This window comes from Patella vulgata, chromosome 8 (assembly GCF_932274485.2).
Source record: "Patella vulgata chromosome 8, xgPatVulg1.2, whole genome shotgun sequence".
Classification (NCBI taxonomy): Eukaryota; Metazoa; Mollusca; class Gastropoda; family Patellidae; genus Patella; species Patella vulgata.
The window spans coordinates 54,341,760-54,364,713 of NC_065886.2; the positions used below are offsets into that span (position 1 = coordinate 54,341,760).

At 47.3% G+C, this 22,954-nt stretch overlaps 60 non-coding genes across 60 annotated transcripts; all 60 read right to left on the bottom strand.

Moving 5' to 3' along the window:
• Positions 1-762: 762 nt before the first annotated feature.
• Trnap-cgg (transfer RNA proline (anticodon CGG)) lies at positions 763-834 on the bottom strand. The gene has a single exon. It is a non-coding gene; the product is annotated as a tRNA-Pro (tRNA).
• A 147-nt stretch (positions 835-981) lies between these two features.
• Positions 982-1,053, bottom strand: Trnap-agg (transfer RNA proline (anticodon AGG)). Its single transcript has one exon. It is a non-coding gene; the product is annotated as a tRNA-Pro (tRNA).
• A 91-nt stretch (positions 1,054-1,144) lies between these two features.
• On the bottom strand, positions 1,145-1,216 carry Trnap-ugg (transfer RNA proline (anticodon UGG)). The gene has a single exon. It is a non-coding gene; the product is annotated as a tRNA-Pro (tRNA).
• A 626-nt stretch (positions 1,217-1,842) lies between these two features.
• Positions 1,843-1,914, bottom strand: Trnap-agg (transfer RNA proline (anticodon AGG)). Its single transcript has one exon. It is a non-coding gene; the product is annotated as a tRNA-Pro (tRNA).
• Positions 1,915-2,005: 91 nt separating this feature from the next.
• Positions 2,006-2,077, bottom strand: Trnap-ugg (transfer RNA proline (anticodon UGG)). The gene has a single exon. It is a non-coding gene; the product is annotated as a tRNA-Pro (tRNA).
• A 413-nt stretch (positions 2,078-2,490) lies between these two features.
• On the bottom strand, positions 2,491-2,562 carry Trnap-cgg (transfer RNA proline (anticodon CGG)). The gene has a single exon. It is a non-coding gene; the product is annotated as a tRNA-Pro (tRNA).
• A 147-nt stretch (positions 2,563-2,709) lies between these two features.
• On the bottom strand, positions 2,710-2,781 carry Trnap-agg (transfer RNA proline (anticodon AGG)). The gene has a single exon. It is a non-coding gene; the product is annotated as a tRNA-Pro (tRNA).
• Positions 2,782-2,873: 92 nt separating this feature from the next.
• On the bottom strand, positions 2,874-2,945 carry Trnap-ugg (transfer RNA proline (anticodon UGG)). Its single transcript has one exon. It is a non-coding gene; the product is annotated as a tRNA-Pro (tRNA).
• Positions 2,946-3,358: 413 nt separating this feature from the next.
• On the bottom strand, positions 3,359-3,430 carry Trnap-cgg (transfer RNA proline (anticodon CGG)). The gene has a single exon. It is a non-coding gene; the product is annotated as a tRNA-Pro (tRNA).
• Positions 3,431-4,971: 1,541 nt separating this feature from the next.
• Trnap-ugg (transfer RNA proline (anticodon UGG)) lies at positions 4,972-5,043 on the bottom strand. The gene has a single exon. It is a non-coding gene; the product is annotated as a tRNA-Pro (tRNA).
• A 407-nt stretch (positions 5,044-5,450) lies between these two features.
• Trnap-cgg (transfer RNA proline (anticodon CGG)) lies at positions 5,451-5,522 on the bottom strand. Its single transcript has one exon. It is a non-coding gene; the product is annotated as a tRNA-Pro (tRNA).
• Positions 5,523-5,669: 147 nt separating this feature from the next.
• On the bottom strand, positions 5,670-5,741 carry Trnap-agg (transfer RNA proline (anticodon AGG)). Its single transcript has one exon. It is a non-coding gene; the product is annotated as a tRNA-Pro (tRNA).
• A 92-nt stretch (positions 5,742-5,833) lies between these two features.
• On the bottom strand, positions 5,834-5,905 carry Trnap-ugg (transfer RNA proline (anticodon UGG)). The gene has a single exon. It is a non-coding gene; the product is annotated as a tRNA-Pro (tRNA).
• Positions 5,906-6,318: 413 nt separating this feature from the next.
• Positions 6,319-6,390, bottom strand: Trnap-cgg (transfer RNA proline (anticodon CGG)). Its single transcript has one exon. It is a non-coding gene; the product is annotated as a tRNA-Pro (tRNA).
• A 1,541-nt stretch (positions 6,391-7,931) lies between these two features.
• On the bottom strand, positions 7,932-8,003 carry Trnap-ugg (transfer RNA proline (anticodon UGG)). Its single transcript has one exon. It is a non-coding gene; the product is annotated as a tRNA-Pro (tRNA).
• Positions 8,004-8,618: 615 nt separating this feature from the next.
• On the bottom strand, positions 8,619-8,690 carry Trnap-agg (transfer RNA proline (anticodon AGG)). The gene has a single exon. It is a non-coding gene; the product is annotated as a tRNA-Pro (tRNA).
• A 91-nt stretch (positions 8,691-8,781) lies between these two features.
• Trnap-ugg (transfer RNA proline (anticodon UGG)) lies at positions 8,782-8,853 on the bottom strand. The gene has a single exon. It is a non-coding gene; the product is annotated as a tRNA-Pro (tRNA).
• Positions 8,854-9,266: 413 nt separating this feature from the next.
• On the bottom strand, positions 9,267-9,338 carry Trnap-cgg (transfer RNA proline (anticodon CGG)). The gene has a single exon. It is a non-coding gene; the product is annotated as a tRNA-Pro (tRNA).
• A 1,541-nt stretch (positions 9,339-10,879) lies between these two features.
• On the bottom strand, positions 10,880-10,951 carry Trnap-ugg (transfer RNA proline (anticodon UGG)). The gene has a single exon. It is a non-coding gene; the product is annotated as a tRNA-Pro (tRNA).
• Positions 10,952-11,347: 396 nt separating this feature from the next.
• On the bottom strand, positions 11,348-11,419 carry Trnap-cgg (transfer RNA proline (anticodon CGG)). The gene has a single exon. It is a non-coding gene; the product is annotated as a tRNA-Pro (tRNA).
• Positions 11,420-11,566: 147 nt separating this feature from the next.
• Trnap-agg (transfer RNA proline (anticodon AGG)) lies at positions 11,567-11,638 on the bottom strand. The gene has a single exon. It is a non-coding gene; the product is annotated as a tRNA-Pro (tRNA).
• A 91-nt stretch (positions 11,639-11,729) lies between these two features.
• On the bottom strand, positions 11,730-11,801 carry Trnap-ugg (transfer RNA proline (anticodon UGG)). Its single transcript has one exon. It is a non-coding gene; the product is annotated as a tRNA-Pro (tRNA).
• Positions 11,802-12,214: 413 nt separating this feature from the next.
• Positions 12,215-12,286, bottom strand: Trnap-cgg (transfer RNA proline (anticodon CGG)). The gene has a single exon. It is a non-coding gene; the product is annotated as a tRNA-Pro (tRNA).
• Positions 12,287-12,433: 147 nt separating this feature from the next.
• Positions 12,434-12,505, bottom strand: Trnap-agg (transfer RNA proline (anticodon AGG)). The gene has a single exon. It is a non-coding gene; the product is annotated as a tRNA-Pro (tRNA).
• Positions 12,506-12,596: 91 nt separating this feature from the next.
• Trnap-ugg (transfer RNA proline (anticodon UGG)) lies at positions 12,597-12,668 on the bottom strand. The gene has a single exon. It is a non-coding gene; the product is annotated as a tRNA-Pro (tRNA).
• A 413-nt stretch (positions 12,669-13,081) lies between these two features.
• Trnap-cgg (transfer RNA proline (anticodon CGG)) lies at positions 13,082-13,153 on the bottom strand. The gene has a single exon. It is a non-coding gene; the product is annotated as a tRNA-Pro (tRNA).
• Positions 13,154-13,300: 147 nt separating this feature from the next.
• Positions 13,301-13,372, bottom strand: Trnap-agg (transfer RNA proline (anticodon AGG)). Its single transcript has one exon. It is a non-coding gene; the product is annotated as a tRNA-Pro (tRNA).
• Positions 13,373-13,463: 91 nt separating this feature from the next.
• On the bottom strand, positions 13,464-13,535 carry Trnap-ugg (transfer RNA proline (anticodon UGG)). The gene has a single exon. It is a non-coding gene; the product is annotated as a tRNA-Pro (tRNA).
• A 413-nt stretch (positions 13,536-13,948) lies between these two features.
• Positions 13,949-14,020, bottom strand: Trnap-cgg (transfer RNA proline (anticodon CGG)). Its single transcript has one exon. It is a non-coding gene; the product is annotated as a tRNA-Pro (tRNA).
• A 147-nt stretch (positions 14,021-14,167) lies between these two features.
• Trnap-agg (transfer RNA proline (anticodon AGG)) lies at positions 14,168-14,239 on the bottom strand. The gene has a single exon. It is a non-coding gene; the product is annotated as a tRNA-Pro (tRNA).
• Positions 14,240-14,330: 91 nt separating this feature from the next.
• On the bottom strand, positions 14,331-14,402 carry Trnap-ugg (transfer RNA proline (anticodon UGG)). Its single transcript has one exon. It is a non-coding gene; the product is annotated as a tRNA-Pro (tRNA).
• A 413-nt stretch (positions 14,403-14,815) lies between these two features.
• Trnap-cgg (transfer RNA proline (anticodon CGG)) lies at positions 14,816-14,887 on the bottom strand. The gene has a single exon. It is a non-coding gene; the product is annotated as a tRNA-Pro (tRNA).
• A 147-nt stretch (positions 14,888-15,034) lies between these two features.
• On the bottom strand, positions 15,035-15,106 carry Trnap-agg (transfer RNA proline (anticodon AGG)). The gene has a single exon. It is a non-coding gene; the product is annotated as a tRNA-Pro (tRNA).
• Positions 15,107-15,197: 91 nt separating this feature from the next.
• Trnap-ugg (transfer RNA proline (anticodon UGG)) lies at positions 15,198-15,269 on the bottom strand. Its single transcript has one exon. It is a non-coding gene; the product is annotated as a tRNA-Pro (tRNA).
• Positions 15,270-15,682: 413 nt separating this feature from the next.
• Trnap-cgg (transfer RNA proline (anticodon CGG)) lies at positions 15,683-15,754 on the bottom strand. The gene has a single exon. It is a non-coding gene; the product is annotated as a tRNA-Pro (tRNA).
• Positions 15,755-15,901: 147 nt separating this feature from the next.
• On the bottom strand, positions 15,902-15,973 carry Trnap-agg (transfer RNA proline (anticodon AGG)). The gene has a single exon. It is a non-coding gene; the product is annotated as a tRNA-Pro (tRNA).
• A 91-nt stretch (positions 15,974-16,064) lies between these two features.
• On the bottom strand, positions 16,065-16,136 carry Trnap-ugg (transfer RNA proline (anticodon UGG)). Its single transcript has one exon. It is a non-coding gene; the product is annotated as a tRNA-Pro (tRNA).
• A 413-nt stretch (positions 16,137-16,549) lies between these two features.
• Trnap-cgg (transfer RNA proline (anticodon CGG)) lies at positions 16,550-16,621 on the bottom strand. The gene has a single exon. It is a non-coding gene; the product is annotated as a tRNA-Pro (tRNA).
• Positions 16,622-16,768: 147 nt separating this feature from the next.
• Positions 16,769-16,840, bottom strand: Trnap-agg (transfer RNA proline (anticodon AGG)). Its single transcript has one exon. It is a non-coding gene; the product is annotated as a tRNA-Pro (tRNA).
• Positions 16,841-16,931: 91 nt separating this feature from the next.
• Positions 16,932-17,003, bottom strand: Trnap-ugg (transfer RNA proline (anticodon UGG)). The gene has a single exon. It is a non-coding gene; the product is annotated as a tRNA-Pro (tRNA).
• A 413-nt stretch (positions 17,004-17,416) lies between these two features.
• Trnap-cgg (transfer RNA proline (anticodon CGG)) lies at positions 17,417-17,488 on the bottom strand. The gene has a single exon. It is a non-coding gene; the product is annotated as a tRNA-Pro (tRNA).
• Positions 17,489-17,635: 147 nt separating this feature from the next.
• On the bottom strand, positions 17,636-17,707 carry Trnap-agg (transfer RNA proline (anticodon AGG)). Its single transcript has one exon. It is a non-coding gene; the product is annotated as a tRNA-Pro (tRNA).
• A 91-nt stretch (positions 17,708-17,798) lies between these two features.
• Trnap-ugg (transfer RNA proline (anticodon UGG)) lies at positions 17,799-17,870 on the bottom strand. Its single transcript has one exon. It is a non-coding gene; the product is annotated as a tRNA-Pro (tRNA).
• A 413-nt stretch (positions 17,871-18,283) lies between these two features.
• Positions 18,284-18,355, bottom strand: Trnap-cgg (transfer RNA proline (anticodon CGG)). Its single transcript has one exon. It is a non-coding gene; the product is annotated as a tRNA-Pro (tRNA).
• Positions 18,356-18,502: 147 nt separating this feature from the next.
• Trnap-agg (transfer RNA proline (anticodon AGG)) lies at positions 18,503-18,574 on the bottom strand. Its single transcript has one exon. It is a non-coding gene; the product is annotated as a tRNA-Pro (tRNA).
• A 91-nt stretch (positions 18,575-18,665) lies between these two features.
• Trnap-ugg (transfer RNA proline (anticodon UGG)) lies at positions 18,666-18,737 on the bottom strand. The gene has a single exon. It is a non-coding gene; the product is annotated as a tRNA-Pro (tRNA).
• Positions 18,738-19,150: 413 nt separating this feature from the next.
• Positions 19,151-19,222, bottom strand: Trnap-cgg (transfer RNA proline (anticodon CGG)). Its single transcript has one exon. It is a non-coding gene; the product is annotated as a tRNA-Pro (tRNA).
• Positions 19,223-19,369: 147 nt separating this feature from the next.
• Trnap-agg (transfer RNA proline (anticodon AGG)) lies at positions 19,370-19,441 on the bottom strand. The gene has a single exon. It is a non-coding gene; the product is annotated as a tRNA-Pro (tRNA).
• Positions 19,442-19,532: 91 nt separating this feature from the next.
• Trnap-ugg (transfer RNA proline (anticodon UGG)) lies at positions 19,533-19,604 on the bottom strand. The gene has a single exon. It is a non-coding gene; the product is annotated as a tRNA-Pro (tRNA).
• Positions 19,605-20,017: 413 nt separating this feature from the next.
• Positions 20,018-20,089, bottom strand: Trnap-cgg (transfer RNA proline (anticodon CGG)). Its single transcript has one exon. It is a non-coding gene; the product is annotated as a tRNA-Pro (tRNA).
• Positions 20,090-20,236: 147 nt separating this feature from the next.
• On the bottom strand, positions 20,237-20,308 carry Trnap-agg (transfer RNA proline (anticodon AGG)). Its single transcript has one exon. It is a non-coding gene; the product is annotated as a tRNA-Pro (tRNA).
• Positions 20,309-20,399: 91 nt separating this feature from the next.
• Positions 20,400-20,471, bottom strand: Trnap-ugg (transfer RNA proline (anticodon UGG)). Its single transcript has one exon. It is a non-coding gene; the product is annotated as a tRNA-Pro (tRNA).
• A 413-nt stretch (positions 20,472-20,884) lies between these two features.
• Trnap-cgg (transfer RNA proline (anticodon CGG)) lies at positions 20,885-20,956 on the bottom strand. The gene has a single exon. It is a non-coding gene; the product is annotated as a tRNA-Pro (tRNA).
• Positions 20,957-21,103: 147 nt separating this feature from the next.
• On the bottom strand, positions 21,104-21,175 carry Trnap-agg (transfer RNA proline (anticodon AGG)). Its single transcript has one exon. It is a non-coding gene; the product is annotated as a tRNA-Pro (tRNA).
• A 91-nt stretch (positions 21,176-21,266) lies between these two features.
• Positions 21,267-21,338, bottom strand: Trnap-ugg (transfer RNA proline (anticodon UGG)). The gene has a single exon. It is a non-coding gene; the product is annotated as a tRNA-Pro (tRNA).
• Positions 21,339-21,751: 413 nt separating this feature from the next.
• Trnap-cgg (transfer RNA proline (anticodon CGG)) lies at positions 21,752-21,823 on the bottom strand. The gene has a single exon. It is a non-coding gene; the product is annotated as a tRNA-Pro (tRNA).
• A 147-nt stretch (positions 21,824-21,970) lies between these two features.
• On the bottom strand, positions 21,971-22,042 carry Trnap-agg (transfer RNA proline (anticodon AGG)). The gene has a single exon. It is a non-coding gene; the product is annotated as a tRNA-Pro (tRNA).
• Positions 22,043-22,133: 91 nt separating this feature from the next.
• On the bottom strand, positions 22,134-22,205 carry Trnap-ugg (transfer RNA proline (anticodon UGG)). The gene has a single exon. It is a non-coding gene; the product is annotated as a tRNA-Pro (tRNA).
• Positions 22,206-22,618: 413 nt separating this feature from the next.
• On the bottom strand, positions 22,619-22,690 carry Trnap-cgg (transfer RNA proline (anticodon CGG)). Its single transcript has one exon. It is a non-coding gene; the product is annotated as a tRNA-Pro (tRNA).
• A 147-nt stretch (positions 22,691-22,837) lies between these two features.
• On the bottom strand, positions 22,838-22,909 carry Trnap-agg (transfer RNA proline (anticodon AGG)). The gene has a single exon. It is a non-coding gene; the product is annotated as a tRNA-Pro (tRNA).
• Between the last annotated feature and the right edge of the window lie 45 nt (positions 22,910-22,954).

Sequence of the window (22,954 nt, forward strand, 5' to 3'; positions counted from 1 at the left end):
ATCTGTGTCAGTAACTTCATACTTGTCTTTACTCTTATCTGTGTCAGTAAGATCATACTTGTCTTTACTCTTATCTGTGTCAGTAACTTCATACTTGTCTTTGTCTTTGTCTTTACATTTATCTTTCTCATTTGTACTTTCTTTATTTCCATCGTTCCTGAGTCTGCTAGTTACTACATTCATGATGTTTTTGAGATCAGGAGATGTAAAAAGTCGGTTACGTCTAAAGAAACCTTTCGTGTTTTCTGCTGGCGTCATTCTCAGAGGCTACATAGGGGATTATAGAATAATCTCTTATATCTATTTCGGTTTCTGCTGTTGGTACGTCATACCCCTAGACCAACAAGCCTCCGTCGAGAAATACAGGCCGCATATATCTTTTTATTCTTATTCTTACCTCCTTCTTTTACAGGTTTTCGGACGTCCGTCTTTCAACACCGATTCGCTTCGTATAAGAAATCTAGTACAGCGAGGGTCGGACTCTAAAGCTCCGCCCACCGACTGACCGCTCGTACTCACTTTGATGGGTTCCCAAGCGCGTTGAACATAATGGTGGCTTCTCTTCGGCCGACACGCTTTAGCCGTGATTCGCTCGTGTTAATTGGCCACTCACACAGCCTCTATTGTATAACACGTACGAAGGAGGCAGAGTAACCATTTTCGCTCTCTTTGACCATTTTAGTGCACCGGGCTCAGAATCCCACCGACCCCATGCTTCTCCTCGACCGAGAGGTCAGCTGCGAAAACACATCGATGTAAAATGGGCTTGTCCGGGAATCGAACCCGGGACCTCTCGCACCCGAAGCGAGAATCATACCTCTAGACCAACAAGCCGCCACCTAAGCGCACCTGTAATTAGGTAGATCGTTCTGGACATGGCTTTATCCGACTCGGCATTTATGCGCCACGCTCCTTGGGGATTTGGGGCTCGTGCACATTCGCTAAAATTGCTACAAAGCGTCATACAAACCATCAAAAGTTGGGCTTGTCCGGGATTTGAACCCGGGACCTCTCGCACCCTAAGCGAGAATCATACCCCTAGACCAACAAGCCGCTGCCACCTCCCAGGGCGATGGAAAACACACTCGCTGTCTTCATCGCCGTTTCTTCAACAAAACATGCCTGGAATGCAAAAAAGTAAGCAGGGCTTGTCCGGGATTCGAACCCGGGACCTCTCGCACCCAAAGCGAGAATCATACCCCTAGACCAACAAGCCGCCGTCGAGAAATACAGGCCGCATATATCTTTTTATTCTTACCTCCTTCTTTTACAGGTTTTCGGACGTCCGTCTTTCAACACCGATTCGCTTCGTATAAGAAATCTAGTATAGCGAGGGTCGGACTCTAAAGCTCCGACCACCGACTGACCGCTCGTACTCACTTTGATGGGTTCCCAAGCGCGTTGAACATAATGGTGGCTTCTCTTCGGCCGACACGCTTTAGCCGTGATTCGCTCGTGTTAATTGGCCACTCACACAGCCTCTATTGTATAACACGTACGAAGGAGGCAGAGTAACCATTTTCGCTCTCTTTGACCATTTTAGTGCACCGGGCTCAGAATCCCACCGACCCCATGCTTCTCCTCGACCGAGAGGTCAGCTGCGAAAACACATCGATGTAAAATGGGCTTGTCCGGTAATCGAACCAGGGACCTCTCGCACCCGAAGCGAGAATCATACCTCTAGACCAACAAGCCGCCACCTAAGCGCACCTGTAATTAGGTAGATCGTTCTGGACATGGCTTTATCCGACTCGGCATTTATGCGCCACGCTCCTTGGGGATTTGGGGCTCGTGCACATTCGCTAAAATTGCTACAAAGCGTCATACAAACCATCAAAAGTTGGGCTTGTCCGGGATTTGAACCCGGGACCTCTCGCACCCTAAGCGAGAATCATACCCCTAGACCAACAAGCCGCTGCCACCTCCCAGGGCGATGGAAAACACACTCGCTGTCTTCATCGCCGTTTCTTCAACAAAACATGCCTGGAATGCAAAAAAGTAAGCAGGGCTTGTCCGGGATTCGAACCCGGGACCTCTCGCACCCAAAGCGAGAATCATACCCCTAGACCAACAAGCCGCCGTCGAGAAATACAGGCCGCATATATCTTTTTATTCTTATTCTTACCTCCTTCTTTTACAGGTTTTCGGACGTCCGTCTTTCAACACCGATTCGCTTCGTATAAGAAATCTAGTACAGCGAGGGTCGGACTCTAAAGCTCCGACCACCGACTGACCGCTCGTACTCACTTTGATGGGTTCCCAAGCGCGTTGAACATAATGGTGGCTTCTCTTCGGCCGACACGCTTTAGCCGTGATTCGCTCGTGTTAATTGGCCACTCACACAGCCTCTATTGTATAACACGTACGAAGGAGGCAGAGTAACCATTTTCGCTCTCTTTGACCATTTTAGTGCACCGGGCTCAGAATCCCACCGACCCCATGCTTCTCCTCGACCGAGAGGTCAGCTGCGAAAACACATCGATGTAAAATGGGCTTGTCCGGGAATCGAACCCGGGACCTCTCGCACCCGAAGCGAGAATCATACCTCTAGACCAACAAGCCGCCACCTAAGCGCACCTGTAATTAGGTAGATCGTTCTGGACATGGCTTTATCCGACTCGGCATTTATGCGCCACGCTCCTTGGGGATTTGGGGCTCGTGCACATTCGCTAAAATTGCTACAAAGCGTCATACAAACCATCAAAAGTTGGGCTTGTCCGGGATTTGAACCCGGGACCTCTCGCACCCTAAGCGAGAATCATACCCCTAGACCAACAAGCCGCTGCCACCTCCCAGGGCGATGGAAAACACACTCGCTGTCTTCATCGCCGTTTCTTCAACAAAACATGCCTGGAATGCAAAAAAAGTAAGCAGGGCTTGTCCGGGATTCGAACCCGGGACCTCTCGCACCCAAAGCGAGACTCATACCCCTAGACCAACAAGCCGCCGTCGAGAAATACAGGCCGCATATATCTTTTTATTCTTATTCTTACCTCCTTCTTTTACAGGTTTTCGGACGTCCGTCTTTCAACACCGATTCGCTTCGTATAAGAAATCTAGTACAGCGAGGGTCGGACTCTAAAGCTCCGCCCACCGACTGATCGCTCGTACTCACTTTGATGGGTTCCCAAGCGCGTTGAACATAATGGTGGCTTCTCTTCGGCCGACACGCTTTAGCCGTGATTCGCTCGTGTTAATTGGCCACTCACACAGCCTCTATTGTATAACACGTACGAAGGAGGCAGAGTAACCATTTTCGCTCTCTTTGACCATTTTAGTGCACCGGGCTCAGAATCCCACCGACCCCATGCTTCTCCTCGACCGAGAGGTCAGCTGCGAAAACACATCGATGTAAAATGGGCTTGTCCGGGAATCGAACCCGGGACCTCTCGCACCCGAAGCGAGAATCATACCTCTAGACCAACAAGCCGCCACCTAAGCGCACCTGTAATTAGGTAGATCGTTCTGGACATGGCTTTATCCGACTCGGCATTTATGCGCCACGCTCCTTGGGGATTTGGGGCTCGTGCACATTCGCTAAAATTGCTACAAAGCGTCATACAAACCATCAAAAGTTGGGCTTGTCCGGGAATCGAACCCGGGACCTCTCGCACCCTAAGCGAGAATTTTTTTTTTTTTTTTCTTGTAAAATATTTATTCACAGAATAATAAGTATATACATTACATATAAACAGTGTTTACACAGTTCATATAATTCCATATATAGTAGCATTGTGTATTACAAATGTAATTAATTCAAGGCAAGAAATATATTTGATATTAAAAACAGGTATTTTTGGTTATTTATATTATTATATTAGTTGAGTTGGCTATTTGTACAATAATAAAAAGTAAAATAAGTTATGTACAGTTAAAAACATTGCCCATTTTTACAAACTGATAATACAAATGGAAAGATATCAATCATAATGTTGCGAATAATATTAGCAAGAAGGAATCATTTACATGAGTGCTTTCTGAGAAAATGAAGAAAAACGAACAAAATCCCAGATTCGATGTTAATTTTAGTTAGCGGAGATAGCGGCTTTAAATTTTAAAAAAGTTATCTAGAGGTACGGTTATTAGCATATTTGATATCTTTAAACATAGACAGGGAAAATATAAGCTTGAAGGAAGTATATAAACAGGCATTCTCTGAGATAATTAGTCCAACATGTTTCCATAGAAATTGCATATTCAATTTGTTAGTATACAGTATAATGTGGAAAAAAGCTTTAATTTTAGATAAAATTTCTTAAAGTTGCATATTTCCTTATATTTGGTAACTTTCGTATTAAAAAAAGGTAGTTTGAGCTAGAAAGGTGCATTACATCAAGAATTTTCAAGTGTATTGTACTCAAAAAGGTTTACACAGGTAGGATTCCATATTAGATTTGTTAGAATAAAGTGAACAGTGTCACTGAGGAAAATATGCTTTAAATTCAGAGAGTATTTCTAAAAGGTACATATGTGGATATTTTTGGTGACTTTAAGCTTAAAGGAATGTAGTATAATCAAGAAAGTTTTAATAACTTCATAAATTGAAGAGAATATTTACTGAAAAGGTTTACAATAGGCAATTACAATGTTAATATGTGTTGGTTACTGGATAACCAAGACTAAGGATGTTGGCATATCCAAAAAAGTCTGGATACTGAAGACTTGTGTCACAGACCCAAAAAGAGAACTGCGATAATTAAAGATGCATTTAATAAGGAACATTCTAGGATATACTATTCGAAAGGGTTTACATGCTAGATTTTTATAGTAAAAAGAGAGTACTAGACTTTAGATTTAAAAAGTTTTTCTCCATGATTCAAAAAATTCGGTCGTTTACGATCAAACCCTAAGCGAGAATCATACCCCTAGACCAACAAGCCGCTGCCACCTCCCAGGGCGATGGAAAACACACTCGCTGTCTTCATCGCCGTTTCTTCAACAAAACATGCCTGGAATGCAAAAAAGTAAGCAGGGCTTGTCCGGGATTCGAACCCGGGACCTCTCGCACCCAAAGCGAGAATCATACCCCTAGACCAACAAGCCGCCGTCGAGAAATACAGGCCGCATATATCTTTTTATTCTTACCTCCTTCTTTTACAGGTTTTCGGACGTCCGTCTTTCAACACCGATTCGCTTCGTATAAGAAATCTAGTACAGCGAGGGTCGGACTCTAAAGCTCCGACCACCGACTGACCGCTCGTACTCACTTTGATGGGTTCCCAAGCGCGTTGAACATAATGGTGGCTTCTCTTCGGCCGACACGCTTTAGCCGTGATTCGCTCGTGTTAATTGGCCACTCACACAGCCTCTATTGTATAACACGTACGAAGGAGGCAGAGTAACCATTTTCGCTCTCTTTGACCATTTTAGTGCACCGGGCTCAGAATCCCACCGACCCCATGCTTCTCCTCGACCGAGAGGTCAGCTGCGAAAACACATCGATGTAAAATGGGCTTGTCCGGGAATCGAACCCGGGACCTCTCGCACCCGAAGCGAGAATCATACCTCTAGACCAACAAGCCGCCACCTAAGCGCACCTGTAATTAGGTAGATCGTTCTGGACATGGCTTTATCCGACTCGGCATTTATGCGCCACGCTCCTTGGGGATTTGGGGCTCGTGCACATTCGCTAAAATTGCTACAAAGCGTCATACAAACTATCAAAAGTTGGGCTTGTCCGGGATTTGAACCCGGGACCTCTCGCACCCTAAGCGAGAATCATACCCCTAGACCAACAAGCCGCTGCCACCTCCCAGGGCGATGGAAAACACACTCGCTGTCTTCATCGCCGTTTCTTCAACAAAACATGCCTGGAATGCAAAAAAAGTAAGCAGGGCTTGTCCGGGATTCGAACCCGGGACCTCTCGCACCCAAAGCGAGAATCATACCCCTAGACCAACAAGCCGCCGTCGAGAAATACAGGCCGCATATATCTTTTTATTCTTATTCTTACCTCCTTCTTTTACAGGTTTTCGGACGTCCGTCTTTCAACACCGATTCGCTTCGTATAAGAAATCTAGTACAGCGAGGGTCGGACTCTAAAGCTCCGCCCACCGACTGATCGCTCGTACTCACTTTGATGGGTTCCCAAGCGCGTTGAACATAATGGTGGCTTCTCTTCGGCCGACACGCTTTAGCCGTGATTCGCTCGTGTTAATTGGCCACTCACACAGCCTCTATTGTATAACACGTACGAAGGAGGCAGAGTAACCATTTTCGCTCTCTTTGACCATTTTAGTGCACCGGGCTCAGAATCCCACCGACCCCATGCTTCTCCTCGACCGAGAGGTCAGCTGCGAAAACACATCGATGTAAAATGGGCTTGTCCGGGAATCGAACCCGGGACCTCTCGCACCCGAAGCGAGAATCATACCTCTAGACCAACAAGCCGCCACCTAAGCGCACCTGTAATTAGGTAGATCGTTCTGGACATGGCTTTATCCGACTCGGCATTTATGCGCCACGCTCCTTGGGGATTTGGGGCTCGTGCACATTCGCTAAAATTGCTACAAAGCGTCATACAAACCATCAAAAGTTGGGCTTGTCCGGGAATCGAACCCGGGACCTCTCGCACCCTAAGCGAGAATTTTTTTTTTTTTTTTCTTGTAAAATATTTATTCACAGAATAATAAGTATATACATTACATATAAACAGTGTTTACACAGTTCATATAATTCCATATATAGTAGCATTGTGTATTACAAATGTAATTAATTCAAGGCAAGAAATATATTTGATATTAAAAACAGGTATTTTTGGTTATTTATATTATTATATTAGTTGAGTTGGCTATTTGTACAATAATAAAAAGTAAAATAAGTTATGTACAGTTAAAAACATTGCCCATTTTTACAAACTGATAATACAAATGGAAAGATATCAATCATAATGTTGCGAATAATATTAGCAAGAAGGAATCATTTACATGAGTGCTTTCTGAGAAAATGAAGAAAAACGAACAAAATCCCAGATTCGATGTTAATTTTAGTTAGCGGAGATAGCGGCTTTAAATTTTAAAAAAGTTATCTAGAGGTACGGTTATTAGCATATTTGATATCTTTAAACATAGACAGGGAAAATATAAGCTTGAAGGAAGTATATAAACAGGCATTCTCTGAGATAATTAGTCCAACATGTTTCCATAGAAATTGCATATTCAATTTGTTAGTATACAGTATAATGTGGAAAAAAGCTTTAATTTTAGATAAAATTTCTTAAAGTTGCATATTTCCTTATATTTGGTAACTTTCGTATTAAAAAAAGGTAGTTTGAGCTAGAAAGGTGCATTACATCAAGAATTTTCAAGTGTATTGTACTCAAAAAGGTTTACACAGGTAGGATTCCATATTAGATTTGTTAGAATAAAGTGAACAGTGTCACTGAGGAAAATATGCTTTAAATTCAGAGAGTATTTCTAAAAGGTACATATGTGGATATTTTTGGTGACTTTAAGCTTAAAGGAATGTAGTATAATCAAGAAAGTTTTAATAACTTCATAAATTGAAGAGAATATTTACTGAAAAGGTTTACAATAGGCAATTACAATGTTAATATGTGTTGGTTACTGGATAACCAAGACTAAGGATGTTGGCATATCCAAAAAAGTCTGGATACTGAAGACTTGTGTCACAGACCCAAAAAGAGAACTGCGATAATTAAAGATGCATTTAATAAGGAACATTCTAGGATATACTATTCGAAAGGGTTTACATGCTAGATTTTTATAGTAAAAAGAGAGTACTAGGCTTTAGATTTAAAAAGTTTTTCTCCATGATTCAAAAAATTAGGTCGTTTACGATCAAACCCTAAGCGAGAATCATACCCCTAGACCAACAAGCCGCTGCCACCTCCCAGGGCGATGGAAAACACACTCGCTGTCTTCATCGCCGTTTCTTCAACAAAACATGCCTGGAATGCAAAAAAGTAAGCAGGGCTTGTCCGGGATTCGAACCCGGGACCTCTCGCACCCAAAGCGAGAATCATACCCCTAGACCAACAAGCCGCCGTCGAGAAATACAGGCCGCATATATCTTTTTATTCTTACCTCCTTCTTTTACAGGTTTTCGGACGTCCGTCTTTCAACACCGATTCGCTTCGTATAAGAAATCTAGTACAGCGAGGGTCGGACTCTAAAGCTCTGCCCACCCGTACTCACTTTGATGGGTTCCCAAGCGCGTTGAACATAATGGTGGCTTCTCTTCGGCCGACACGCTTTAGCCGTGATTCGCTCGTGTTAATTGGCCACTCACACAGCCTCTATTGTATAACACGTACGAAGGAGGCAGAGTAACCATTTTCGCTCTCTTTGACCATTTTAGTGCACCGGGCTCAGAATCCCACCGACCCCATGCTTCTCCTCGACCGAGAGGTCAGCTGCGAAAACACATCGATGTAAAATGGGCTTGTCCGGTAATCGAACCAGGGACCTCTCGCACCCGAAGCGAGAATCATACCTCTAGACCAACAAGCCGCCACCTAAGCGCACCTGTAATTAGGTAGATCGTTCTGGACATGGCTTTATCCGACTCGGCATTTATGCGCCACGCTCCTTGGGGATTTGGGGCTCGTGCACATTCGCTAAAATTGCTACAAAGCGTCATACAAACCATCAAAAGTTGGGCTTGTCCGGGATTTGAACCCGGGACCTCTCGCACCCTAAGCGAGAATCATACCCCTAGACCAACAAGCCGCTGCCACCTCCCAGGGCGATGGAAAACACACTCGCTGTCTTCATCGCCGTTTCTTCAACAAAACATGCCTGGAATGCAAAAAAGTAAGCAGGGCTTGTCCGGGATTCGAACCCGGGACCTCTCGCACCCAAAGCGAGAATCATACCCCTAGACCAACAAGCCGCCGTCGAGAAATACAGGCCGCATATATCTTTTTATTCTTATTCTTACCTCCTTCTTTTACAGGTTTTCGGACGTCCGTCTTTCAACACCGATTCGCTTCGTATAAGAAATCTAGTACAGCGAGGGTCGGACTCTAAAGCTCCGCCCACCGACTGATCGCTCGTACTCACTTTGATGGGTTCCCAAGCGCGTTGAACATAATGGTGGCTTCTCTTCGGCCGACACGCTTTAGCCGTGATTCGCTCGTGTTAATTGGCCACTCACACAGCCTCTATTGTATAACACGTACGAAGGAGGCAGAGTAACCATTTTCGCTCTCTTTGACCATTTTAGTGCACCGGGCTCAGAATCCCACCGACCCCATGCTTCTCCTCGACCGAGAGGTCAGCTGCGAAAACACATCGATGTAAAATGGGCTTGTCCGGGAATCGAACCCGGGACCTCTCGCACCCGAAGCGAGAATCATACCTCTAGACCAACAAGCCGCCACCTAAGCGCACCTGTAATTAGGTAGATCGTTCTGGACATGGCTTTATCCGACTCGGCATTTATGCGCCACGATCCTTGGGGATTTGGGGCTCGTGCACATTCGCTAAAATTGCTACAAAGCGTCATACAAACCATCAAAAGTTGGGCTTGTCCGGGAATCGAACCCGGGACCTCTCGCACCCTAAGCGAGAATTTTTTTTTTTTTTTTCTTGTAAAATATTTATTCACAGAATAATAAGTATATACATTATATATAAACAGTGTTTACACAGTTCATATAATTCCATATATAGTAGCATTGTGTATTACAAATGTAATTAATTCAAGGCAAGAAATATATTTGATATTAAAAACAGGTATTTTTGGTTATTTATATTATTATATTAGTTGAGTTGGCTATTTGTACAATAATAAAAAGTAAAATAAGTTATGTACAGTTAAAAACATTGCCCATTTTTACAAACTGATAATACAAATGGAAAGATATCAATCATAATGTTGCGAATAATATTAGCAAGAAGGAATCATTTACATGAGTGCTTTCTGAGAAAATGAAGAAAAACGAACAAAATCCCAGATTCGATGTTAATTTTAGTTAGCGGAGATAGCGGCTTTAAATTTTAAAAAAGTTATCTAGAGGTACGGTTATTAGCATATTTGATATCTTTAAACATAGACAGGGAAAATATAAGCTTGAAGGAAGTATATAAACAGGCATTCTCTGAGATAATTAGTCCAACATGTTTCCATAGAAATTGCATATTCAATTTGTTAGTATACAGTATAATGTGGAAAAAAGCTTTAATTTTAGATAAAATTTCTTAAAGTTGCATATTTCCTTATATTTGGTAACTTTCGTATTAAAAAAAGGTAGTTTGAGCTAGAAAGGTGCATTACATCAAGAATTTTCAAGTGTATTGTACTCAAAAAGGTTTACACAGGTAGGATTCCATATTAGATTTGTTAGAATAAAGTGAACAGTGTCACTGAGGAAAATATGCTTTAAATTCAGAGAGTATTTCTAAAAGGTACATATGTGGATATTTTTGGTGACTTTAAGCTTAAAGGAATGTAGTATAATCAAGAAAGTTTTAATAACTTCATAAATTGAAGAGAATATTTACTGAAAAGGTTTACAATAGGCAATTACAATGTTAATATGTGTTGGTTACTGGATAACCAAGACTAAGGATGTTGGCATATCCAAAAAAGTCTGGATACTGAAGACTTGTGTCACAGACCCAAAAAGAGAACTGCGATAATTAAAGATGCATTTAATAAGGAACATTCTAGGATATACTATTCGAAAGGGTTTACATGCTAGATTTTTATAGTAAAAAGAGAGTACTAGGCTTTAGATTTAAAAAGTTTTTCTCCATGATTCAAAAAATTAGGTCGTTTACGATCAAACCCTAAGCGAGAATCATACCCCTAGACCAACAAGCCGCTGCCACCTCCCAGGGCGATGGAAAACACACTCGCTGTCTTCATCGCCGTTTCTTCAACAAAACATGCCTGGAATGCAAAAAAGTAAGCAGGGCTTGTCCGGGATTCGAACCCGGGACCTCTCGCACCCAAAGCGAGAATCATACCCCTAGACCAACAAGCCGCCGTCGAGAAATACAGGCCGCATATATCTTTTTATTCTTACCTCCTTCTTTTACAGGTTTTCGGACGTCCGTCTTTCAACACCGATTCGCTTCGTATAAGAAATCTAGTACAGCGAGGGTCGGACTCTAAAGCTCTGCCCACCCGTACTCACTTTGATGGGTTCCCAAGCGCGTTGAACATAATGGTGGCTTCTCTTCGGCCGACACGCTTTAGCCGTGATTCGCTCGTGTTAATTGGCCACTCACACAGCCTGTATTGTATAACACGTACGAAGGAGGCAGAGTAACCATTTTCGCTCTCTTTGACCATTTTAGTGCACCGGGCTCAGAATCCCACCGACCCCACGCTTCTCCTTGACCGAGAGGTCAGCTGCGAAAACACATCGATGTAAAATGGGCTTGTCCGGGAATCGAACCCGGGACCTCTCGCACCCGAAGCGAGAATCATACCTCTAGACCAACAAGCCGCCACCTAAGCGCACCTGTAATTAGGTAGATCGTTCTGGACATGGCTTTATCCGACTCGGTATTTATGCGCCACGCTCCTTGGGGATTTGGGGCTCGTCCACATTCGCTAAAATTGCTACAAAGCGTCATACAAACCATCAAAAGTTGGGCTTGTCCGGGATTTGAACCCGGGACCTCTCGCACCCTAAGCGAGAATCATACCCCTAGACCAACAAGCCGCTGCCACCTCCCAGGGCGATGGAAAACACACTCGCTGTCTTCATCGCCGTTTCTTCAACAAAACATGCCTGGAATGCAAAAAAGTAAGCAGGGCTTGTCCGGGATTCGAACCCGGGACCTCTCGCACCCAAAGCGAGAATCATACCCCTAGACCAACAAGCCGCCGTCGAGAAATACAGGCCGCATATATCTTTTTATTCTTATTCTTACCTCCTTCTTTTACAGGTTTTCGGACGTCCGTCTTTCAACACCGATTCGCTTCGTATAAGAAATCTAGTACAGCGAGGGTCGGACTCTAAAGCTCTGCCCACCGACTGACCGCTCGTACTCACTTTGATGGGTTCCCAAGCGCGTTGAACATAATGGTGGCTTCTCTTCGGCCGACACGCTTTAGCCGTGATTCGCTCGTGTTAATTGGCCACTCACACAGCCTGTATTGTATAACACGTACGAAGGAGGCAGAGTAACCATTTTCGCTCTCTTTGACCATTTTAGTGCACCGGGCTCAGAATCCCACCGACCCCATGCTTCTCCTTGACCGAGAGGTCAGCTGCGAAAACACATCGATGTAAAATGGGCTTGTCCGGGAATCGAACCCGGGACCTCTCGCACCCGAAGCGAGAATCATACCTCTAGACCAACAAGCCGCCACCTAAGCGCACCTGTAATTAGGTAGATCGTTCTGGACATGGCTTTATCCGACTCGGTATTTATGCGCCACGCTCCTTGGGGATTTGGGGCTCGTCCACATTCGCTAAAATTGCTACAAAGCGTCATACAAACCATCAAAAGTTGGGCTTGTCCGGGATTTGAACCCGGGACCTCTCGCACCCTAAGCGAGAATCATACCCCTAGACCAACAAGCCGCTGCCACCTCCCAGGGCGATGGAAAACACACTCGCTGTCTTCATCGCCGTTTCTTCAACAAAACATGCCTGGAATGCAAAAAAGTAAGCAGGGCTTGTCCGGGATTCGAACCCGGGACCTCTCGCACCCAAAGCGAGAATCATACCCCTAGACCAACAAGCCGCCGTCGAGAAATACAGGCCGCATATATCTTTTTATTCTTATTCTTACCTCCTTCTTTTACAGGTTTTCGGACGTCCGTCTTTCAACACCGATTCGCTTCGTATAAGAAATCTAGTACAGCGAGGGTCGGACTCTAAAGCTCTGCCCACCGACTGACCGCTCGTACTCACTTTGATGGGTTCCCAAGCGCGTTGAACATAATGGTGGCTTCTCTTCGGCCGACACGCTTTAGCCGTGATTCGCTCGTGTTAATTGGCCACTCACACAGCCTGTATTGTATAACACGTACGAAGGAGGCAGAGTAACCATTTTCGCTCTCTTTGACCATTTTAGTGCACCGGGCTCAGAATCCCACCGACCCCATGCTTCTCCTTGACCGAGAGGTCAGCTGCGAAAACACATCGATGTAAAATGGGCTTGTCCGGGAATCGAACCCGGGACCTCTCGCACCCGAAGCGAGAATCATACCTCTAGACCAACAAGCCGCCACCTAAGCGCACCTGTAATTAGGTAGATCGTTCTGGACATGGCTTTATCCGACTCGGTATTTATGCGCCACGCTCCTTGGGGATTTGGGGCTCGTCCACATTCGCTAAAATTGCTACAAAGCGTCATACAAACCATCAAAAGTTGGGCTTGTCCGGGATTTGAACCCGGGACCTCTCGCACCCTAAGCGAGAATCATACCCCTAGACCAACAAGCCGCTGCCACCTCCCAGGGCGATGGAAAACACACTCGCTGTCTTCATCGCCGTTTCTTCAACAAAACATGCCTGGAATGCAAAAAAGTAAGCAGGGCTTGTCCGGGATTCGAACCCGGGACCTCTCGCACCCAAAGCGAGAATCATACCCCTAGACCAACAAGCCGCCGTCGAGAAATACAGGCCGCATATATCTTTTTATTCTTATTCTTACCTCCTTCTTTTACAGGTTTTCGGACGTCCGTCTTTCAACACCGATTCGCTTCGTATAAGAAATCTAGTACAGCGAGGGTCGGACTCTAAAGCTCTGCCCACCGACTGACCGCTCGTACTCACTTTGATGGGTTCCCAAGCGCGTTGAACATAATGGTGGCTTCTCTTCGGCCGACACGCTTTAGCCGTGATTCGCTCGTGTTAATTGGCCACTCACACAGCCTGTATTGTATAACACGTACGAAGGAGGCAGAGTAACCATTTTCGCTCTCTTTGACCATTTTAGTGCACCGGGCTCAGAATCCCACCGACCCCATGCTTCTCCTTGACCGAGAGGTCAGCTGCGAAAACACATCGATGTAAAATGGGCTTGTCCGGGAATCGAACCCGGGACCTCTCGCACCCGAAGCGAGAATCATACCTCTAGACCAACAAGCCGCCACCTAAGCGCACCTGTAATTAGGTAGATCGTTCTGGACATGGCTTTATCCGACTCGGTATTTATGCGCCACGCTCCTTGGGGATTTGGGGCTCGTCCACATTCGCTAAAATTGCTACAAAGCGTCATACAAACCATCAAAAGTTGGGCTTGTCCGGGATTTGAACCCGGGACCTCTCGCACCCTAAGCGAGAATCATACCCCTAGACCAACAAGCCGCTGCCACCTCCCAGGGCGATGGAAAACACACTCGCTGTCTTCATCGCCGTTTCTTCAACAAAACATGCCTGGAATGCAAAAAAGTAAGCAGGGCTTGTCCGGGATTCGAACCCGGGACCTCTCGCACCCAAAGCGAGAATCATACCCCTAGACCAACAAGCCGCCGTCGAGAAATACAGGCCGCATATATCTTTTTATTCTTATTCTTACCTCCTTCTTTTACAGGTTTTCGGACGTCCGTCTTTCAACACCGATTCGCTTCGTATAAGAAATCTAGTACAGCGAGGGTCGGACTCTAAAGCTCTGCCCACCGACTGACCGCTCGTACTCACTTTGATGGGTTCCCAAGCGCGTTGAACATAATGGTGGCTTCTCTTCGGCCGACACGCTTTAGCCGTGATTCGCTCGTGTTAATTGGCCACTCACACAGCCTGTATTGTATAACACGTACGAAGGAGGCAGAGTAACCATTTTCGCTCTCTTTGACCATTTTAGTGCACCGGGCTCAGAATCCCACCGACCCCATGCTTCTCCTTGACCGAGAGGTCAGCTGCGAAAACACATCGATGTAAAATGGGCTTGTCCGGGAATCGAACCCGGGACCTCTCGCACCCGAAGCGAGAATCATACCTCTAGACCAACAAGCCGCCACCTAAGCGCACCTGTAATTAGGTAGATCGTTCTGGACATGGCTTTATCCGACTCGGTATTTATGCGCCACGCTCCTTGGGGATTTGGGGCTCGTCCACATTCGCTAAAATTGCTACAAAGCGTCATACAAACCATCAAAAGTTGGGCTTGTCCGGGATTTGAACCCGGGACCTCTCGCACCCTAAGCGAGAATCATACCCCTAGACCAACAAGCCGCTGCCACCTCCCAGGGCGATGGAAAACACACTCGCTGTCTTCATCGCCGTTTCTTCAACAAAACATGCCTGGAATGCAAAAAAGTAAGCAGGGCTTGTCCGGGATTCGAACCCGGGACCTCTCGCACCCAAAGCGAGAATCATACCCCTAGACCAACAAGCCGCCGTCGAGAAATACAGGCCGCATATATCTTTTTATTCTTATTCTTACCTCCTTCTTTTACAGGTTTTCGGACGTCCGTCTTTCAACACCGATTCGCTTCGTATAAGAAATCTAGTACAGCGAGGGTCGGACTCTAAAGCTCTGCCCACCGACTGACCGCTCGTACTCACTTTGATGGGTTCCCAAGCGCGTTGAACATAATGGTGGCTTCTCTTCGGCCGACACGCTTTAGCCGTGATTCGCTCGTGTTAATTGGCCACTCACACAGCCTGTATTGTATAACACGTACGAAGGAGGCAGAGTAACCATTTTCGCTCTCTTTGACCATTTTAGTGCACCGGGCTCAGAATCCCACCGACCCCATGCTTCTCCTTGACCGAGAGGTCAGCTGCGAAAACACATCGATGTAAAATGGGCTTGTCCGGGAATCGAACCCGGGACCTCTCGCACCCGAAGCGAGAATCATACCTCTAGACCAACAAGCCGCCACCTAAGCGCACCTGTAATTAGGTAGATCGTTCTGGACATGGCTTTATCCGACTCGGTATTTATGCGCCACGCTCCTTGGGGATTTGGGGCTCGTCCACATTCGCTAAAATTGCTACAAAGCGTCATACAAACCATCAAAAGTTGGGCTTGTCCGGGATTTGAACCCGGGACCTCTCGCACCCTAAGCGAGAATCATACCCCTAGACCAACAAGCCGCTGCCACCTCCCAGGGCGATGGAAAACACACTCGCTGTCTTCATCGCCGTTTCTTCAACAAAACATGCCTGGAATGCAAAAAAGTAAGCAGGGCTTGTCCGGGATTCGAACCCGGGACCTCTCGCACCCAAAGCGAGAATCATACCCCTAGACCAACAAGCCGCCGTCGAGAAATACAGGCCGCATATATCTTTTTATTCTTATTCTTACCTCCTTCTTTTACAGGTTTTCGGACGTCCGTCTTTCAACACCGATTCGCTTCGTATAAGAAATCTAGTACAGCGAGGGTCGGACTCTAAAGCTCTGCCCACCGACTGACCGCTCGTACTCACTTTGATGGGTTCCCAAGCGCGTTGAACATAATGGTGGCTTCTCTTCGGCCGACACGCTTTAGCCGTGATTCGCTCGTGTTAATTGGCCACTCACACAGCCTGTATTGTATAACACGTACGAAGGAGGCAGAGTAACCATTTTCGCTCTCTTTGACCATTTTAGTGCACCGGGCTCAGAATCCCACCGACCCCATGCTTCTCCTTGACCGAGAGGTCAGCTGCGAAAACACATCGATGTAAAATGGGCTTGTCCGGGAATCGAACCCGGGACCTCTCGCACCCGAAGCGAGAATCATACCTCTAGACCAACAAGCCGCCACCTAAGCGCACCTGTAATTAGGTAGATCGTTCTGGACATGGCTTTATCCGACTCGGTATTTATGCGCCACGCTCCTTGGGGATTTGGGGCTCGTCCACATTCGCTAAAATTGCTACAAAGCGTCATACAAACCATCAAAAGTTGGGCTTGTCCGGGATTTGAACCCGGGACCTCTCGCACCCTAAGCGAGAATCATACCCCTAGACCAACAAGCCGCTGCCACCTCCCAGGGCGATGGAAAACACACTCGCTGTCTTCATCGCCGTTTCTTCAACAAAACATGCCTGGAATGCAAAAAAGTAAGCAGGGCTTGTCCGGGATTCGAACCCGGGACCTCTCGCACCCAAAGCGAGAATCATACCCCTAGACCAACAAGCCGCCGTCGAGAAATACAGGCCGCATATATCTTTTTATTCTTATTCTTACCTCCTTCTTTTACAGGTTTTCGGACGTCCGTCTTTCAACACCGATTCGCTTCGTATAAGAAATCTAGTACAGCGAGGGTCGGACTCTAAAGCTCTGCCCACCGACTGACCGCTCGTACTCACTTTGATGGGTTCCCAAGCGCGTTGAACATAATGGTGGCTTCTCTTCGGCCGACACGCTTTAGCCGTGATTCGCTCGTGTTAATTGGCCACTCACACAGCCTGTATTGTATAACACGTACGAAGGAGGCAGAGTAACCATTTTCGCTCTCTTTGACCATTTTAGTGCACCGGGCTCAGAATCCCACCGACCCCATGCTTCTCCTTGACCGAGAGGTCAGCTGCGAAAACACATCGATGTAAAATGGGCTTGTCCGGGAATCGAACCCGGGACCTCTCGCACCCGAAGCGAGAATCATACCTCTAGACCAACAAGCCGCCACCTAAGCGCACCTGTAATTAGGTAGATCGTTCTGGACATGGCTTTATCCGACTCGGTATTTATGCGCCACGCTCCTTGGGGATTTGGGGCTCGTCCACATTCGCTAAAATTGCTACAAAGCGTCATACAAACCATCAAAAGTTGGGCTTGTCCGGGATTTGAACCCGGGACCTCTCGCACCCTAAGCGAGAATCATACCCCTAGACCAACAAGCCGCTGCCACCTCCCAGGGCGATGGAAAACACACTCGCTGTCTTCATCGCCGTTTCTTCAACAAAACATGCCTGGAATGCAAAAAAGTAAGCAGGGCTTGTCCGGGATTCGAACCCGGGACCTCTCGCACCCAAAGCGAGAATCATACCCCTAGACCAACAAGCCGCCGTCGAGAAATACAGGCCGCATATATCTTTTTATTCTTATTCTTACCTCCTTCTTTTACAGGTTTTCGGACGTCCGTCTTTCAACACCGATTCGCTTCGTATAAGAAATCTAGTACAGCGAGGGTCGGACTCTAAAGCTCTGCCCACCGACTGACCGCTCGTACTCACTTTGATGGGTTCCCAAGCGCGTTGAACATAATGGTGGCTTCTCTTCGGCCGACACGCTTTAGCCGTGATTCGCTCGTGTTAATTGGCCACTCACACAGCCTGTATTGTATAACACGTACGAAGGAGGCAGAGTAACCATTTTCGCTCTCTTTGACCATTTTAGTGCACCGGGCTCAGAATCCCACCGACCCCATGCTTCTCCTTGACCGAGAGGTCAGCTGCGAAAACACATCGATGTAAAATGGGCTTGTCCGGGAATCGAACCCGGGACCTCTCGCACCCGAAGCGAGAATCATACCTCTAGACCAACAAGCCGCCACCTAAGCGCACCTGTAATTAGGTAGATCGTTCTGGACATGGCTTTATCCGACTCGGTATTTATGCGCCACGCTCCTTGGGGATTTGGGGCTCGTCCACATTCGCTAAAATTGCTACAAAGCGTCATACAAACCATCAAAAGTTGGGCTTGTCCGGGATTTGAACCCGGGACCTCTCGCACCCTAAGCGAGAATCATACCCCTAGACCAACAAGCCGCTGCCACCTCCCAGGGCGATGGAAAACACACTCGCTGTCTTCATCGCCGTTTCTTCAACAAAACATGCCTGGAATGCAAAAAAGTAAGCAGGGCTTGTCCGGGATTCGAACCCGGGACCTCTCGCACCCAAAGCGAGAATCATACCCCTAGACCAACAAGCCGCCGTCGAGAAATACAGGCCGCATATATCTTTTTATTCTTATTCTTACCTCCTTCTTTTACAGGTTTTCGGACGTCCGTCTTTCAACACCGATTCGCTTCGTATAAGAAATCTAGTACAGCGAGGGTCGGACTCTAAAGCTCTGCCCACCGACTGACCGCTCGTACTCACTTTGATGGGTTCCCAAGCGCGTTGAACATAATGGTGGCTTCTCTTCGGCCGACACGCTTTAGCCGTGATTCGCTCGTGTTAATTGGCCACTCACACAGCCTGTATTGTATAACACGTACGAAGGAGGCAGAGTAACCATTTTCGCTCTCTTTGACCATTTTAGTGCACCGGGCTCAGAATCCCACCGACCCCATGCTTCTCCTTGACCGAGAGGTCAGCTGCGAAAACACATCGATGTAAAATGGGCTTGTCCGGGAATCGAACCCGGGACCTCTCGCACCCGAAGCGAGAATCATACCTCTAGACCAACAAGCCGCCACCTAAGCGCACCTGTAATTAGGTAGATCGTTCTGGACATGGCTTTATCCGACTCGGTATTTATGCGCCACGCTCCTTGGGGATTTGGGGCTCGTCCACATTCGCTAAAATTGCTACAAAGCGTCATACAAACCATCAAAAGTTGGGCTTGTCCGGGATTTGAACCCGGGACCTCTCGCACCCTAAGCGAGAATCATACCCCTAGACCAACAAGCCGCTGCCACCTCCCAGGGCGATGGAAAACACACTCGCTGTCTTCATCGCCGTTTCTTCAACAAAACATGCCTGGAATGCAAAAAAGTAAGCAGGGCTTGTCCGGGATTCGAACCCGGGACCTCTCGCACCCAAAGCGAGAATCATACCCCTAGACCAACAAGCCGCCGTCGAGAAATACAGGCCGCATATATCTTTTTATTCTTATTCTTACCTCCTTCTTTTACAGGTTTTCGGACGTCCGTCTTTCAACACCGATTCGCTTCGTATAAGAAATCTAGTACAGCGAGGGTCGGACTCTAAAGCTCTGCCCACCGACTGACCGCTCGTACTCACTTTGATGGGTTCCCAAGCGCGTTGAACATAATGGTGGCTTCTCTTCGGCCGACACGCTTTAGCCGTGATTCGCTCGTGTTAATTGGCCACTCACACAGCCTGTATTGTATAACACGTACGAAGGAGGCAGAGTAACCATTTTCGCTCTCTTTGACCATTTTAGTGCACCGGGCTCAGAATCCCACCGACCCCATGCTTCTCCTTGACCGAGAGGTCAGCTGCGAAAACACATCGATGTAAAATGGGCTTGTCCGGGAATCGAACCCGGGACCTCTCGCACCCGAAGCGAGAATCATACCTCTAGACCAACAAGCCGCCACCTAAGCGCACCTGTAATTAGGTAGATCGTTCTGGACATGGCTTTATCCGACTCGGTATTTATGCGCCACGCTCCTTGGGGATTTGGGGCTCGTCCACATTCGCTAAAATTGCTACAAAGCGTCATACAAACCATCAAAAGTTGGGCTTGTCCGGGATTTGAACCCGGGACCTCTCGCACCCTAAGCGAGAATCATACCCCTAGACCAACAAGCCGCTGCCACCTCCCAGGGCGATGGAAAACACACTCGCTGTCTTCATCGCCGTTTCTTCAACAAAACATGCCTGGAATGCAAAAAAGTAAGCAGGGCTTGTCCGGGATTCGAACCCGGGACCTCTCGCACCCAAAGCGAGAATCATACCCCTAGACCAACAAGCCGCCGTCGAGAAATACAGGCCGCATATATCTTTTTATTCTTATTCTTACCTCCTTCTTTTACAGGTTTTCGGACGTCCGTCTTTCAACACCGATTCGCTTCGTATAAGAAATCTAGTACAGCGAGGGTCGGACTCTAAAGCTCTGCCCACCGACTGACCGCTCGTACTCACTTTGATGGGTTCCCAAGCGCGTTGAACATAATGGTGGCTTCTCTTCGGCCGACACGCTTTAGCCGTGATTCGCTCGTGTTAATTGGCCACTCACACAGCCTGTATTGTATAACACGTACGAAGGAGGCAGAGTAACCATTTTCGCTCTCTTTGACCATTTTAGTGCACCGGGCTCAGAATCCCACCGACCCCATGCTTCTCCTTGACCGAGAGGTCAGCTGCGAAAACACATCGATGTAAAATGGGCTTGTCCGGGAATCGAACCCGGGACCTCTCGCACCCGAAGCGAGAATCATACCTCTAGACCAACAAGCCGCCACCTAAGCGCACCTGTAATTAGGTAGATCGTTCTGGACATGGCTTTATCCGACTCGGTATTTATGCGCCACGCTCCTTGGGGATTTGGGGCTCGTCCACATTCGCTAAAATTGCTACAAAGCGTCATACAAACCATCAAAAGTTGGGCTTGTCCGGGATTTGAACCCGGGACCTCTCGCACCCTAAGCGAGAATCATACCCCTAGACCAACAAGCCGCTGCCACCTCCCAGGGCGATGGAAAACACACTCGCTGTCTTCATCGCCGTTTCTTCAACAAAACATGCCTGGAATGCAAAAAAGTAAGCAGGGCTTGTCCGGGATTCGAACCCGGGACCTCTCGCACCCAAAGCGAGAATCATACCCCTAGACCAACAAGCCGCCGTCGAGAAATACAGGCCGCATATATCTTTTTATTCTTATTCTTACCTCCTTCTTTTACAGGTTTTCGGACGTCCGTCTTTCAACACCGATTCGCTTCGTATAAGAAATCTAGTACAGCGAGGGTCGGACTCTAAAGCTCTGCCCACCGACTGACCGCTCGTACTCACTTTGATGGGTTCCCAAGCGCGTTGAACATAATGGTGGCTTCTCTTCGGCCGACACGCTTTAGCCGTGATTCGCTCGTGTTAATTGGCCACTCACACAGCCTGTATTGTATAACACGTACGAAGGAGGCAGAGTAACCATTTTCGCTCTCTTTGACCATTTTAGTGCACCGGGCTCAGAATCCCACCGACCCCATGCTTCTCCTTGACCGAGAGGTCAGCTGCGAAAACACATCGATGTAAAATGGGCTTGTCCGGGAATCGAACCCGGGACCTCTCGCACCCGAAGCGAGAATCATACCTCTAGACCAACAAGCCGCCACCTAAGCGCACCTGTAATTAGGTAGATCGTTCTGGACATGGCTTTATCCGACTCGGTATTTATGCGCCACGCTCCTTGGGGATTTGGGGCTCGTCCACATTCGCTAAAATTGCTACAAAGCGTCATACAAACCATCAAAAGTTGGGCTTGTCCGGGATTTGAACCCGGGACCTCTCGCACCCTAAGCGAGAATCATACCCCTAGACCAACAAGCCGCTGCCACCTCCCAGGGCGATGGAAAACACACTCGCTGTCTTCATCGCCGTTTCTTCAACAAAACATGCCTGGAATGCAAAAAAGTAAGCAGGGCTTGTCCGGGATTCGAACCCGGGACCTCTCGCACCCAAAGCGAGAATCATACCCCTAGACCAACAAGCCGCCGTCGAGAAATACAGGCCGCATATATCTTTTTATTCTTATTCTTACCTCCTTCTTTTACAGGTTTTCGGACGTCCGTCTTTCAACACCGATTCGCTTCGTATAAGAAATCTAGTACAGCGAGGGTCGGACTCTAAAGCTCTGCCCACCGACTGACCGCTCGTACTCACTTTGATGGGTTCCCAAGCGCGTTGAACATAATGGTGGCTTCTCTTCGGCCGACACGCTTTAGCCGTGATTCGCTCGTGTTAATTGGCCACTCACACAGCCTGTATTGTATAACACGTACGAAGGAGGCAGAGTAACCATTTTCGCTCTCTTTGACCATTTTAGTGCACCGGGCTCAGAATCCCACCGACCCCATGCTTCTCCTTGACCGAGAGGTCAGCTGCGAAAACACATCGATGTAAAATGGGCTTGTCCGGGAATCGAACCCGGGACCTCTCGCACCCGAAGCGAGAATCATACCTCTAGACCAACAAGCCGCCACCTAAGCGCACCTGTAATTAGGTAGATCGTTCTGGACATGGCTTTATCCGACTCGGTATTTATGCGCCACGCTCCTTGGGGATTTGGGGCTCGTCCACATTCGCTAAAATTGCTACAAAGCGTCATACAAACCATCAAAAGTTGGGCTTGTCCGGGATTTGAACCCGGGACCTCTCGCACCCTAAGCGAGAATCATACCCCTAGACCAACAAGCCGCTGCCACCTCCCAGGGCGATGGAAAACACACTCGCTGTCTTCAT